The sequence below is a fragment of the Rhinoderma darwinii genome, chromosome 3 (genome assembly GCF_050947455.1).
Source record: "Rhinoderma darwinii isolate aRhiDar2 chromosome 3, aRhiDar2.hap1, whole genome shotgun sequence".
In the NCBI taxonomy this organism is placed as follows: Eukaryota; Metazoa; Chordata; class Amphibia; order Anura; family Rhinodermatidae; genus Rhinoderma; species Rhinoderma darwinii.
In genome coordinates, this window is record NC_134689.1 from 191,711,410 (window position 1) to 191,724,305 (window position 12,896).

Genomic DNA, 12,896 nt, shown 5'->3' on the forward strand with positions numbered 1-12,896 from the left:
ACTTATATAGGCCCTAATCACTTCTCGTCTACACTACTGTAACTCTCTACTAACTAGCATTTCACTAAAGTGACTGGCTCCGCTTCAATCCATCATGAATGCAGGTTGAATACAGCAGCCAGGTTGATCTCTATGCCTAGTAGTTATACTAAGACCTCTACTCTCTGTCACCCATTTCACTGGTTACCTGTTTCTTGCAGAATTAAAGGGGTTTTCCCACGAGGGACATTTATGACATATCCACAGGATATTCCAAGAAAAGTAGTAGGGCAACAGCACACGTCTCCAGATCTTCAAAGTGGTTTTATTGTCAAAACATCCACGGCAAACTGGCCTGTTTGCCGTGGATGTTTTGACAATAAAACCACTTTGAAGATCTGGAGACGTGTGCTGTTGTCTTACTACTTTTCTTGGAATTTGCATTATGCCGGAGTGGGTTTACCTGGCTTGACAGCGTGCACTGCACCAGACTCGGGACTTGTGCTGCTTCCACATTTTATTTTTTGGCTTAATATCCACAGGATATGTCAAAAGTGCAAGATAGATTCGGGTCCCACCTCTGGGACCCGCACCTATTTCTAGAACGGGGCCCCCTAAATCCCGTTCTAGCTTTTTGTGCTCATGCTAACTCCCGGCCACTTCCTGATTACATGGTCAGGGGTTACGGAAACAGCGTAACTCATTGAACTACGCTGTTTCCGTAACTCCCATAGTAGTGAATGTCAGTTACAGAGGCAGCGTAGCATGTGAGCTATGCTGTTTCCGTAACTACCATTCAGTTCCATGGGGCTTACGAAAACAGCGTAGCTCAGTGAGCTACGCTGTTTACTCCTTCATGGTCAGAAATCAGCTGGAACACAAAGAGGTAGAACAGGGTTTAGGGGCCCCATTCTAGAGATAGGTGTGGGTCCCAGAGGTGGGACCCGCATCTATCTGACATTTATGACATAACCTATGGACATGGGAAAATCCCTTTAAATTCAAAACTCTCCTCCTTGTCTACAAAGCTCTCCACAATGCTCCACCGTCATATATCTTTGCTTTCATCTCTGTTTACCAACTCACTCATGCTCTTCACTTAGCCAATTACCTACGACTCTTATCCTCCCTTATTACATCATCTCAGTCCTATCTGCAGGACTTCTCCTGTGTTGCAACTATTCCATGGAACTCACTGCCCCAGACCATCAGACGATCGTAACATTGCCAGTTTTAGGTGTTTCTTAAATACTCGTTTCCACAAGGAGACTTATGCCACATAACTACAGTTCATGGCCAATACACAACCCGACCTGCTCACAAATATCTCCACCCCACACTGCTATTTACCCATCTACCTACCCTAATTGCATCACTTTGTACATTATATTCAAGTTGGCTCAAATACTGGCTGGGTGACAGGTTCTATTCTATTTGCCATATATGGAAAAGTATCCACAGGGATGCACTTGTATTGTTACATCAGGTTTACACCACTAAGATCAAGTCTATATATGAAGGGAAGGGGATAAAGATGGGGAATGGCGATGTAACAAAAACAAATTTTTTTTATTATTCTTAAAAAAGATGCTTCTGCATACTTAATTTGTTGGGTTAGGTGTCCCCGAGTAGTACCCAACTTCGGTGCAATGGTGTTAAAATATAACACGTATTCAGTGTGTAAGATATTAGCTCGGCTGTGCAAAGTATATTGTACCAGCGGGAAATAGGGTGAACGGTCCCTTAAAACACCCTATGTATTCAATACAATAGCACTTGGTTCGTTTTATTCTATTTTATTTGAAAACCACCAAATGGGATTGAAATGGACTAAGGTGTAAAACACATTTGAATGTGATCTATCACCTACTGTGTAACATATCAGCTGTCAGGGATAACTGTGAATCAGTAATAGCGGCGTTTCTCGCTGCCTTCTCTGCTGATTCACACTCTGTGCCCGGTCACTGTTTCAGTAAACCGAGCACTAGAGATATCATAAATCTCTGTACACACAGCCTTCTAAAAAAAGCAGTAGCAACATGTGAGACTCTTTCCCTTTCTCCGATTGACGAGCGTGCAGCTGTTTGAGAGCACAGCTGATTGCCCCACTTGTAACTCAATGCAAGCGGCGTGATTCACTTCCTGCTTCACTGGGTTACACTAAGTGCCCGGTCACTGCATTCAGTGAACAGGGTATAGAACGTCTATAAGGTCTACTTAATCCCTCAATTATTTTATAAGTTTCCCTATCTAACAGCCGGGCTTGTCCCGACGCACGTTTCGCCGAATGACTTTCGGCTTCTTCTGGGTGCGCGAGCACTGTCATTTCGGTGCCTCTTATTGGTCCTTAATGATTGACATAATTGTATACTTTTTTACTAGATCTCATTCGTTTGGTTTTGAGTGAGCTCTGTTATTACCCAAATTACCAAACCACAATATTTAACATTTTGTTGTGCAAAAGCGCAATATTGTATTAAAACATAGTTTTATTAGAGGGAAAATAGGCAGTCAGAGAGTTACATCCTATTGTTTACAAACTAAAATAGGAAATAAAAGGAGACACGGCGCCACATAGTGCAAAGTAAAAGCAGGATGGGGCAGAGGAGCCTTGTTTAAGAAAACGCTCACCTGGCCCAAGGACACAAAGGTAGTGGTGGTAATAAAGCTTCTGCTGCCAAGTCCAAATCACAACAAATGGGGTTTGTTGTCCCGAGAATATTTGTAAAAAATAAAAATAGGACCATCGGCGCTGCACGAAGAGACAGAAAATTGGACGACTTAGATGACCATCATGGCAACATTTAATGGAAGGGCTACGCGTTTCGACACCGAACCGGTGTCTTCATCAGGCCAGTACAGACTGTGCAGAAACATCATACATTTATATACATACTGGGAAGGAGAAAAGAACCGCCAAAAACACAGCAGGTTAAAGGTCAGGGGTCAAACACAATACAAAATTAACACATGACAAAGAAAGGACAATAATGATAACTAAAAATATGGTGTGATAACACCACATCAGACATAAAGATTCACATTTTAATAAATAGAAACTAGAACAATAATGACATTGGCCGAAAAGCACAGTACGGCTCACCTTGCTGACTTTGTATGAGGCGAAACATTAGTGAATCATTACCTAAGTGGTCCCAGTGGTAACCACAGCGGTAAATAGTTGATACTCAACCAAATTGAGCATGGGTTATTGATAAAAGATGCACTAAAATCGCTAGATTTTAGTGCCGCTGGAGTGGTGTCCCCGGTTGCCTAGCAACCCAGACAGCACTAGAGCCGGAAGTACGTACTAAGAAGCGAGCTGAACCGCATACAGACTTAGAGGCAAATAACTGAATAGTGACGATCGAATGTGTGGGAAATCCATTACAACAGGTGAGGGGATTCACAGTGGGTTATAATAAAGCATATTAAAATACAAGGACATACACATACGCGTCCCTGGGTGCCAAGCAACCCGGCTGACGCAGAGAATCCTGACATAGCCAATGGAGCACAGCGTGGTGCGGCATGTGACCCAGGGGAGATAAAGAACAAAATTCCTTATATATTGCTGACTATACTTCATAACATGATGTGGTATATATGCACAAGATATTGATAATAAAACGTATATACAAAATACATAAAAATTACATAAAAATCTATATATAATATATAAAATACACATGTTCATAAATTAAATTCCGTATATGTTATAATTACATGAGAGGTATAAAAATTGTATAAAAATTACATAAAAGCAGACCATGGTCTTGATGAAAATTGTGTCGTACTTAAAACATACATAAAGTTTATCATAATGTTTTTACCAACAGAAAACGGGAAAATAGTTGATCGCGGCCAGAACGCCACGATAGTGGCCCAGAAAGACACAGTTCAGGAAACTACACTGAAAATATCACATTCAAAAAAGTAAGTAAATTACGATCCATACTAAAAATATCAAATGGTTGTTATTGTAATAAGGAAAAAATAGCTAATATATTTACGATCCATGCTTAAAGTATCCAATAAGAAAAAGTGATAACTACTATATTTACATGGTAGAGCTGCTTATAGTAATACTGACCAGCAGCAATGGAAAAAAGTCTATATCAGTATGAGAGGAAGGATTCAATTTATTCCAGAGATGATTCGGTGAGATCATTTAACCCATTAGGATATAAAGTACCCAATTTATATATCCAGAAATTTTCTCTCTGTTTTAGTCTAATGAATCTGTCCGATAAGTCAGCTGGTATTTGCTCAATAGGGGTGACTTTTACGTTTACAAAGCTGCAGTCATGTTTTGATGCACAGTGTCGTGATACGCTTTGTTTTAGAAAACCTTTTCCTACATTCGACCTATGCTTGTTGATACGATTTCTTAGGGTCTGCGTTGTCCGACCCACATATTGCAGCTTACATGTACATTGAAGCACATATATTACATATGTGCTTCCACAATTAAGGTAATTTTTAATTGGGAACTTTTCACCCGTCAGTATAGAAACAAACTCCGTACACTTATTGGCGATATTGTTACAGCATAGACATCTATTTCGGCCACAACAAAAGGAACCCTTCACATCAACTAACAGGGCTTGATTGGTCTTTTTGGTACCACACATTTTACTGGGAGCTACTAGGTTTTTATAGTTTCCGCCCGTCTGTAAGTGATTTTAGGATTTACAGAGATTAAAGGCTTTAGGAAGGGATCATTGGTCAAAATATGCCAATGCTTCCTGAATATGGACATGATCAATGAACTACCTTTGTTGAATGTTGTAATAAAATTACTCTTTCGTTCCATATTGTTAGAGCTCCCTATACATGTAGTTGTTTTTATTTGTAAGCATTCATCCTGAGTCAGAGTCCTAGCTTTCAGTTCGGCCCCCTTTAATAAACTCCTTGGAAAGCCTTTTTCCCGGAATCTTTTATTCAAAATTTCACATTCCTTATTGAAATGTAGTTCATCAGAACAATTTTTTCTAATTCTGCGGTATTGACCAAAGTGAGTAATGCGCGCTTTTAAAATCCAGGTAGCTATTCACGTCTACCGTTTTAAAATGTGTTCTGGTTAAAAAACGGCCATCCTTTTTCTCGATCGTCAAATCTAAAAAGTCAATACTACTATCTGAAAACGTGTGGGTAAAAGACAGACCAAACTTGTTCTTATTCAAAGAGTCTATAAAATTATTCGCAGTGAATGCATCACCCTTCCAAATAAAAAACAAGTCATCGATATAGCGCTTGTAGAACACAATTTTATCCCTAAAGGTATGTTCGTTCAGTATAAGAGAATTTTCGAACAGCCCCATATACAGATTTGCGTATGAGGGGGCAAAACGTGACCCCATGGCGCAACCCTTGATTTGTTTGTAAAAGTCACCATCAAAAGTAAAAACATTGTGCGTTAAAATGAACTCTATACAGTCCATGATAAAATTAAGTTGAAAATTAGAAAAACAGGGATCATTTATTAAAAACCCAGAGATAGCTTCTAGCCCTTTTTTATGAGGAATGTTTGTATACAGAGAAGACACATCAGCGGTAAGAAAGTTAATGTCTGACATATCATTATGGGTGTGTAATTCAAAAAGATCTCTAATAAGTTGTGTTGAATCTTTCAAAAAGGAGGGTAGTTTGGAGACAAACGGTTGGAGATGGATATCCACATAATGCGACAAATTGCTGGTCAAGGACCCTATGCCTGAAATAATTGGTCGGCCAGGCGGGTTTACCAAAGCTTTATGTATCTTCGGGAGATGATACATAAAGGGGATAGTGGGGAAAGGGATAGTCAGAAAAGCCCTTTCTTTTTTGCATAGGAGATTATCCCTAAATGCGGTCTCTATCAAAATTTTATAATCAGTCTCAAATTTGGGAATCGGATTGGACTTTAGTTTTTCATAGAATTGGTCGTCTGAGAGTAATCTGGATGCTTCTTTTAGATATTCATGTCTATCTTGGATAACGATACCCCCCCCCCCCTTTATCTGCTGATCGTATGATGATGTCTTGCCTTTTTTGGAGAGTTTTTAGGGCTCTGCGTTGAGGTCCGGACAGATTGTCTTTATTCGACAAAGATGATTTTAAATTCTTAAATTCTGTACTCACTAGATTTGAAAAGGTCTCCAAAGCTGGGCCCCTATGATGTAGTGGATAAAACGAAGATTTGGGTTGTAATTTAGTTCTAACTGGCGTACCAATATCTATAGTTGTTTGATCAGGCAATATCAATGGTGGGGACATAGCAAAATGACGCAAAAAGGTCATTTTGCATATAAATTTATTCAGATCCATAAAGAGTTCAAATCCATCAGGGGATGTAGTAGGACAAAAAGACAGACCCTTGGATAATAAACCAGTTTCATCATCATTGAGACTGTATTGGGATAGATTAAAAATTTTCACTAGATCAGTTTGTATTTCTTTTTCAACGATGGTGGCAGAGCCTTTGGTATGGGGTCTGCCCCCTCTACAACCTCTATATCTACCCCTAGTTTTCTTTTTGAGGATAGCTTTGGAATTCTTGTGAAATATGAGTTTAGAGTTAATGGTAATGGGCTTTGAAGAACCCGTGGTGACAGAACGGGTATGATTGGGGGCACGGAAGGGGGGAAAGAGGATCTAAAAAAGACAAAGAATCAATGGAAATGATGGGGTCAGGAATTTTAGTATGGTAGTGTGGGGAAAGGATAATGTTGGGGGGTGATGTAGAATGCGTGGTAAGATCTAAAAGTGTTAACCCAGAGATGTGGGGTTGTGTATGTCCTTGTATTTTAATATGCTTTATTATAACCCACTGTGAATCCCCTTACCTGTTGTAATGGATTTCCCACACATTCGATCGTCACTATTCAGTTATTTGCCTCTAAGTCTGTATGCGGTTCAGCTCGCTTCTTAGTACGTACTTCCGGCTCTAGTGCTGTCTGGGTTGCTAGGCAACCCGGGACGCCACTCCAGCGGCACTAAAATCTAGCGATTTTAGTGCATCTTTTATCAATAACCCATGCTCAATTTGGTTGAGTATCAACTATTTACCGCTGTGGTTACCACTGGGACCACTTAGGTAATGATTCACTAATGTTTCGCCTCATACAAAATCAGCAAGGTGAGCCGTACTGTGCTTTTCAGCCAATGTCATTATTGTTCTAGTTTCTATTTATTAAAATGTGAATCTTTATGTCTGATGTGGTGTTATCACACCATATTTTTAGTTATCATTATTGTCCTTTCTTTGTCATGTGTTAATTTTGTATTGTGTTTGACCCCTGACCTTTGACCTGCTGTGTTTTTGGCGGTTCTTTTCTCCTTCCCAGTATGTATATAAATGTATGATGTTTCTGCACAGTCTGTACTGGCCTGATGAAGACACCGGTTCGGTGTCGAAACGCGTAGCCCTTCCATTAAATATTGCCATGATGGTCATCTAAGTCGTCCAATTTTCTGTCTCTTCGTGCAGCGCCGATGGTCCTATTTTTATTTTTTACAAATATAAACATCCTTTTGTTAACCATACTATATTATATTTTAATCTTTACTCTTTGTAATTAATTCATATTTCACTATATTTTTCTAATACATAAATAGGTCTGCATTTTTTATATATAGAATCATTTCAGTTATTAACATTTTGTTATTTCTTTATTTTTATTTTAACTATTACCTTTGTAACTGATCTCTTTTACCTTTTTTGGAGTGTATTAACTGGATGGAATTATTCAAAACATTTATGTGTGTTTTGCCAAAAATATTTATTAAAAAAACAACCAAAATTGAATATCTCATTCATACCCTTTGGGTTCATAGAGTCCCTTCTAAAAATCCAATTACTTTCAGTTTTGAGGAGAATATTATCCAAATCTCCTCCCCGTATACCAAGACTGACCTGACATATGGCCCATCCTTTTAGATCTTTCAGTTTTGATTCATGATATCTTTTGAAATGTTTCGCTACCAGGGAGGGTTGGAACAGCTTGCCTGTATGTTTACAATCAAGTTCTTGTTTATCATAGTTCCTAATATTATTCATGTGCTCGCGTATTCTCACCTTTAGTTCCCTTATGGTTTTACCTACATAGTATTGAAGCATTGAAGAACATAAATCACTCCTGCTGTACTGCTGTTCATATGTTCCTTGATGCGGTACATTTTATGTGACCCATCCAAAAAGCTTTTTAGTTTAACAAGTATCTTATAGGCTGTACAGAGGCCACATGGGAAGAATCCTGGGTATTTAGGTTTTCTTTCTCTTTCGCCCCTATAGAAATTACTTCTGACAATTTCATTTCCTATCGTTATCCCCTTCTTGTAACTTGATGATACTGTTTCACTCAAGTGAGTTTTTAAGTAATGATCTAACAAAAGAATTCCCCAGTGACGATTCATGATTTTATTCATCTCACTCCATTGATTGTGATACCTGGTAAGAAACCTAATGTTGTTATCCTGCTTTTTCTCTTTAACGATTAATAATTTTGAATGGTCAGTTATACGCTATTTTGATCTTTCTACTTGAATAATCTCTTGCATATAATCGTTGTTTTAATTCTTTGGCTCTCACCTTAAACTTCTCAAAGGTGGAACAATTTCTTCGTAAACTCAAGAATTCCCATTTTGGTATACCATTTAATTGTCCTCTGCAGGTGAGCACTCTCAGCATCCAAGACACTGTTGGTTGCAGTGTCTTTTCTATAGAGGTCTGTTTCAATCTCCCTTCTATTATTAATTCCTATGCTAATATCCAAAAAGGGGATTTCTGTTTTACTATAATTCATAGTAAATTTTAAATTTATGTCATTTGCATTCAGTTCATCGACAAAATCCAGCAGATTTTCTTTTGTGCCTTTCCAGATGAACACAATGTCATCTATGAAACGTTTCCACATTATCAGATTATCCATATATTTATGCATATGTTCTCCAAATACACAAACTTCTTCCCACCAACCTAGAAATAGATTGGCAAAAGTGTGCGCACACGCTGCCTCCATAGCAGTTCCTTGAACCTGGAGGAAGAAGTGATCATCAAAGATGAAGTAGTTCAGAGATAGAATACATTTTAAAGCAGCCTTCACAAATTCCCTTCTCACAGGGATGTAGTCAACATCCCTCGAGAGAAAATAATCCACAGCCTTACTGCCCAGATCATGTTTTATGCAAGTATATAGGCTTTCAACATCACAGGTGACAGGGAACTCATCTTCTCCCAAAGTCGCCCCCTCTAACTGCTTGAGAATTTGCATTGGATCCCTTGTGTGGGATGGTAACCTATACACACATTCTCTCAATTCATGATCTAGCCATTAGCTGAATTTTTTTGTCAGGCATCCAAGGCCCGACACGATGGGTCTACCAGGGGGCTGGGACACACTTTTTGGTAACATATAGAATGTGGCCATCCTTGGATGACTGACAGATAGTATTTCCTTCTTATTCTTCATGATCGCTCCCTCCTCCAGGCCTCCACTGATCAGTTCCTCATATTCCTTGAGGAACTGAGAAGTAGGATCACTCCAGAGTGTTTTATAGCATGATTTGTTGTGCAGTTGTTTTCTCGTCTCTTGGATATACATATCCTTTGGCCAGACAACTGCATTACCCCCTTTGTCTGATTTCTTAAAGACCATGTCAGTCAGCTTTTTTAATTATTTTATAGCAATTGTTCCACCTTTGAGAAGTTTAAGGTGAGAGCCAAAGAATTAAAATAACGATTATATGCAAGAAATTATTCAAGGAGAAAGATCAAAATAGCGTATAACCAGGCCCTGCGAACTGACCATTCAAAATTATTTATCGTGAAAGAGAAAAAGTAAGATAACAAAATTAGGTTTCTTACCAGGTATCACAATCAATGGAGTGAGATGAATAAAATCATGAATCGTCACTGGGGAATTCTTTTGTTAGATCAAGACTTAAAAACTCACTTGAGGGACACAGTATCATCAAGTTACAAGAAGGGGATAACGATAGGAAATTAAATTGTCCAAAGTCATTTCTATAGAGGTGTAAGAAAGAAAACCTAAATACCCAGGATTCTTCCATTGTGGCCTCTGTACAGCCTATAAGATACTTGTTAAACAAAAAGCTTTTTGGATGGGTCACAGAAAAAATGTACCACATCAAGGAACATGTAAACTGCAGTACAGCAGGAGTGATTTATGTTCTTCAATGCACGTGTGGCCTATAATATGTAGGTAAAACCAGAAGGGAACTAAAGGTGAGAATACGCGAGCACATGATTAATATTAAGAACTATGATAAACAAGAACTTGATTGTAAACTTACAGGCAAGCCGTTGCAACCCTCTCCGGTAGCGAAACATTTCAAAAGATACCATGAATCAAAATTGAAAGATCTAAAAGGATGGGCCATATGTCAGGTCAGTCTTGGTATACGTGGAGGAGATTTGGATAATATTCTCCTCAAAACTGAAAGTAATTGGATTTTTAGAAGGGACTCTATGAACCCAAAGGGTATGAATGAGGCATTAAATTTTGATTGTGTTTCTTATTAATATTTTTAGCGAAACACACATAAATGTTTTGAAGAATTCCATCAAGTTAATACACTCCAAAAAAAGGTAAAAGCGATCAGTTACAAAGGTAATAGTTAAAATAAAAATAAAGAAATAACAAAATGTTAATAACTGAAATGATTCTATATATAAAAAATGCGGACCTATTTATGTATTATAAAAATATAGTGAAATATGAATTAATTAAAAAGAGTAAAGGTTAAAATATAATATAGTATGGTTAACAATGGGATGTAACTCTGACTGCCTATTTTCCTCGAATAAAACGGTGTTTTTAATACAATATTGCGCTTTTGCACAACAAAATGTTAAATATTGTGGTTTGGTAATTTGGGTAATAACAGAGCTCACTCAAAACCAAACGAATGAGATCTAGTAAAAAAGTATACAATATTCGTGAACTGTTACTGATTAGGGGATACATTTGTTATCCCCTTATAAAAGAAAGCCAAATAAACTAAGGAAATACTTAGTAATCTGCTATTGGTCAAGGGAGACATCCATCATCACCGGACCAATGAGAGACTTGAAATCTCACTCTTCTGTGATTGGCGGAAAAATGATATCAATCATCAAGGACCAATAAGAGGCACCGAAATGACAGTGCTCGCGCACCCAGAAGAAGCCGAAAGTCATTCGACTAAACGCGCGTCGGGACGAGTCCGGCTGTTAGATAGGGAAATTTACAAAATAATTGAGGGATTAAGTAGACCTTATAGACGTTCTATACCCGGTTCACTGAATGCAGTGACCGGGCACTTAGTGTAACTTAGCGAAGCAGGCAGTGAAATACACTGCTTGCACAGAGTTATAAACAGCGCAATAAGCTGTGCTGTCACACAGCTAACCAGCTAACCAGCAGGCTCTCTATGCCCGGTTCACTGAATCCAGTGACCAGGCTTAGTGTAACCCAGTGAAGCAGGAAGTGAATCACGCCGCTTGCATTGAGTTACAAGCGGTGCGATCAGCTGTGCTGTCAAACAGCTTACCAGCAGCACGCACATCAATCGGAGCACACAGGGAGAGAGTCTCACATGTTGCTACTGCTTTCTATAGAAGGCTGTGTTTACAGAGATTTATGATATCTTTAGTACCCGGTTTACTGAAACAGTGACCGGGCACAGTGTTAATCAGCAGAGTGGGCAGCGAGAAACGCCGCTATTACTGATTCACAGTTATCGCTGACCGCTGATATGTTACACAGTAGGTGATAGATCACATTCAAATGTGTTTTACACCTTAGTCCATTTACATTTGAATTGACAATACATACTGCTCTGTTCACAACCACAGTATGGTGTGAATGATGTGCAGAATTTAAAGTAATGTTGTTCTTCATCCCTCAATCCCATTTGGTGGTTTTCAAATAAAATAGAATAAAACTAACCAAGTGGGATTGTATTGAATACATAGGGTGTTTTAAGGGACCGTTCACCCTATTTCCCGCTGGTACAATATACTTTGCACAGTCGAGCTAATATTTTATACACTGAATACGTGATATATTTTAACACCATTGCACCCAAGTTGACTACTACTCGGGGACACCGTACCCAACAAATTAAGTATGCAGTAGCATCTTTTTTAAAGATAATAAAAGTTTTTTTGTTACATCGCTATTCCCCATCTTTATCCCCTTTCCTTCATATATAGTCTATTTTATTTGCCAACACAAGGTTCAGGTCCCCTGTATTAAATTAGCACCTTGTGCTTAATGTGTCACTCCTCCCAGTACATTAAATTTGCAAGCTTTGATGTACAGGGACATCTTTGCTTTTGTCTCATTGTTTTTTTATTTGTTTTAGTTATTTGTCATTTTACTTGACAAATATTTTCCCAATTGTAAAGCACAATGGAATATGTTGGCACTTTATAAGTAAAGATTATTATTTGTATTATTATTACACATGGGGCACACAGGCTTCCCCTCACAGTACCCCTAAGCTGGTGATAAATATTATCACGGCATAACTAAACTAACTAAAACTCTATGACTACCCCTATGAAAGTTATGGTGACAGCCTTAGGGCTTTGTTAACACGACAGGTTTTTCCTGATTAAAAATCCGACGTGGAATTAGCAGAGAATCCGCTGAAGAAATATGAAGGTCAACTTACAATTTCTGTCAGGGTTTTGCAGTGAAACCAACAGTTTTTTCTAGCACAAGTTATTTACATTTTTTGTATTAGTGCTCTTGTATAGATTATGAAAATTACATTTTGTAAATCCAAAGAAAGCAGAAATAAATATTCACATCATAGAAAGCTAATTAAAAAAAAATAATTGACGGAGAAAATAAGTTGGAAAAGATTAAATATGTATTTACTGCTCTGTTCTTTACCAACAAATTCTCTTTAGGAATTATTGCCAA

General features: G+C 38.2%; 1 long non-coding RNA gene across 1 annotated transcript in view; it reads left to right on the top strand.

The window, feature by feature from the left end:
* The window catches only part of LOC142747945 (uncharacterized), a 46,987-nt gene that overhangs the window by 16,929 nt on the left and 17,162 nt on the right, over positions 1 to 12,896 (top strand). The window contains exon 2 of the long non-coding RNA XR_012882097.1: positions 3,819 to 3,915. This is a non-coding gene — a long non-coding RNA (uncharacterized LOC142747945). The remainder of the gene's footprint in view (positions 1 to 3,818; positions 3,916 to 12,896) is intronic.